The following is a 3,423-nucleotide window of genomic DNA, read 5'->3' as shown; positions in this document are numbered from 1 at the left end:
GACTCTATCCTTTCCCTTAGCCTCTCCATCTCTCTTTCCTCTTTACCTATTCCTTTCCTTTGCAATTACTGTGGCCATCACTTGAAAAAGAAAGAACAAAAAGCTTGAACTAAGGGGATTTTCTGTTTCACTTTGGTTGTTCTACAAGTCATTATCCCTCAATTGACCACTGGAGACAATGCTGCCATATATTTAAATCACCCTAGGCACTAGCTGGGGATGGATTTATCATGAAACTTTTATAATAGAGAGTGCCACAAGGAATAGAGTGCTTTTAAATGTCTCCTCTCCTGCAGGCAAGTGACAATTTCACTCTTTGGTGAGTCCCTGTTGCTTTACTATTACACTCAAATGTTTTTATTCTAAGAGGAAAATATTATGGATGAACGTAAAGTTTTAGTATTTGGGATGGTTGGATTGCACACCAGGTAGTTGGATCTATTCTTCTATCTTTAAAATATTTTAAGATCAGTTATATTTAATGCTTCTGAGTCTAGCTGGTTCCCATGCCAGATGAAAAAGAGACTCGCAGGAAACCTAGATAGTTTGAGTTTGAAGGAATTGTGTTGCTCAAACTTCCATCCAGGATATAAATCCACGCCATTGCATTCCTAATAAAACTAACCTTCTCAAGAATGGGGATAGTATTTGGGGTTTATGTGAAAAGCTAATCCAGAATCTGTTGAGAATCAAGGGCTCTCGTAAGTAACAAAAGAGCAGGATCACAACATAGTGATTGACAAACATATGACCACTGCAAAGGGTTGTGCAGGCTTTGCACTGCACAAATCACAAACTACACAAATCACAATCACCGATGTCCCCTTGAATGCACAGTATATAACCTGAACAAATTACATGATAGCCCTAAGCAAAAGTGAGACAGAAATTTAAAACACAGCCATGAGACTGCACAGAGGATCAGGAACTCAAGCAAAGAGCCTGAGTAAAAGAATCAAAGCCAAGAATAAGTTCTGGATCTTGGATGATGGATGTAGACATCCACAACAAGAGCATAAGTCTTTGCCTCATCCTAGTCTGCCATGCTTTACATGTATTTACCTTCATATAGTCTCCATGATCCTTATTACCTGACCCAGACCTATGGTCCTCCATGACCATACTCTTTTCCTCCTGTTCCTTCTCAGGTTCTCACTTCTTTCAAGTTCCCCCTGTGCTGACTCTACCAACAGAACTCCATCTTTTGAGACTCCAGCATGAATATAAAACCTTAAAGATGGGCATGCAAAAAAAAAAAAAAAAAAATCAAACAATTCCGCTTCTAGGAATTTTCTTTCTTTTTTTTTTTTTTAAAGATTTTATTTATTTATTTGACAGAGAGAGACACAGCAAGAGAGGGAACACAAGGAGGGGGAGTGGGAGAGGGAGAAGCAGGCTTCCTGCCAAGCAGGGAGCCCTATGCGGGGCTCAATCCCAGGACCCTGGGATCATGACCTGAGCTGAAGGCAGACGCTTAACGACTGAGCCACCCAGGCGCCCCATCGGCTTCTAGGAATTTTCTTAAAGAAAATAGTGATTAGTATTATTAGTAACAACGATAATATGAAACAACATAAATGTCCAACGACAGCAAATCATTTAAATAAATGATGTTATTTTTGTGCAATGGAGTACTAGGCAGTCACTTAAAATGACTTTGTAAGTGGTTCCTGGCTGGCTCAGTTGGTAGAGTATGTGACTCTTGATCTCAGGGTTGTAAGTTCGAGCTTCACATTGGGTGTAGGGATGACTTAAGAACAAAATCTTTAAGGGGCACCTGAGTGGCAAAGTTGCTTAAGCAGCCGACTCTTGGTTTCGGCTCAGGTCGTGATCTTAGGGTCATGAGATTGACCCCTGTGTGGGCTCCATGCTCAGCACAGAGTCTGCTTGAGACTCTCTTTCCCTCTCCCTCTGCCCCTCCTGCTCATGCTCTCTGTCTCTAAAATAAATAAATCTTAAAAAAAAAAAAAAAAGATGTGAGAGTAAGTTTAAAAATAAGGTTACAATACAGTATAACTATAACCATTTTTTAAAAAACTCTAACTAAAAAAATAATAATAAAATTAAAATAAAATAAAAACTCTATCTAGACTTAAGAAAACAGGTTTGAACAATATACACCAAAATGTAAGCACTTTCTGAGTGGTGCAATTAATCTTAATAACATTTATTGTGAAATTGCTTTTTCTCAATTACAAAAGTAACATACTTCTCATTGCAAAGACAGGAAAAAAAGAGAAGTCCAAAGAAAAATATTGTATTTACTTATAATCCTACAATCCAGAAAAAAAACCTACCAATATTTTGAAGTATATCTTTCTGAGCTCTTTTAAAATTGAAAATAACTTCTTTCTGATAAAAGTAATATATATTCTCTCTTTTTCATGGCACCTTGGAGGTGGGTGGCTGCTTTAGGATGAAACTGAACATCTCTTTCCCAGATACTGGCTGCCAGAAACTCACTGAAGTGGACGATGACCACAAACTTCATACCTTTTATGAGACGCATACGGCCGGAGAAGTGGTTGCTGATGCTCTGAGTGAAGAAGAATGGGAGGGTAATATGGTTGGAATCAGTGGAGGGGATGATAAACAAGGCTTCCCCCATGAAGCAGGGTGTCTTGACCCATTGCCGTGTCTACCTGCTGTTGAGTAAGGGGCATTCCTGTTACAGACTAAGGAGAACTGGAAAAAGAAAACACAAATCTGTTCATGGTTATGTTGTGGATGCCAATCTGAGTGTTCTCAGCTTGGTCCTTGTAAAAAAAGGAAAGAAGGAGGATATTCCTGGACTCACTGATATTACTGTACCTGTTGCCTGGGATCCAAAAGGGCTGGCAGAGTCCACATAGTTTTCAATCTCTCTAAAGAAGATGACGTCTGCCAGTAAGTGTGAGAAAGCCCCTAAACAAGGAAAGTAAGACATCTAGAACAAAGGACCCAGGATTCAGCATCTTGTTATTCCACGTGTCTTCCAGCTTAAACATCGGCGTATTGCTCTGAAGAAACAGCGTACTAAGAAAAATAAGGAGGAAGTTGCAGAATATGCTAAACTTTTGGCCAAGAGAAGGAAGGAGGCCAAAGAAAAACTCTAGGGACAGATTGCTGAGAGACAGAGGCCGTCCTCTCAGAGCTTCTACCTCTACGTCTGAGCCCAGTCAAAAATGAGATTTGCTAAGAGTAACAAATAAATAAGATGAGACATTTAAAAAAAAACATATTCGGTGTTGAAAACTGAAACTACAGATGAGCAAAAAGAAAAACATATATTGAATGATTTTTATTTCCTTTTGCTTATCTTTATATTATAAATTTTCAATAATGAACATACATTGCTTCACAATAAAAAATGCACTGATCATGCCTTTCATATTCCTCAGCTTCACCTGAATCACAGGTTTTCAGAAAAGAAAATCACTTGGT

At 38.7% G+C, this 3,423-nt stretch overlaps 1 pseudogene; it reads left to right on the top strand.

Annotated features, from left to right (window-relative positions):
• Positions 1-2,274: 2,274 nt before the first annotated feature.
• Positions 2,275-3,168, top strand: LOC118021360 (annotated as a pseudogene).
• The last annotated feature ends 255 nt before the right edge of the window (positions 3,169-3,423 follow it).

Source organism: Mirounga leonina, unplaced genomic scaffold (genome assembly GCF_011800145.1).
Source record: "Mirounga leonina isolate KUSES-001 unplaced genomic scaffold, KU_Mleo_1.0 Mir_174, whole genome shotgun sequence".
NCBI lineage: Eukaryota > Metazoa > Chordata > Mammalia > Carnivora > Phocidae > Mirounga > Mirounga leonina.
This window is presented reverse-complemented; position numbering and strand designations above follow the sequence as displayed.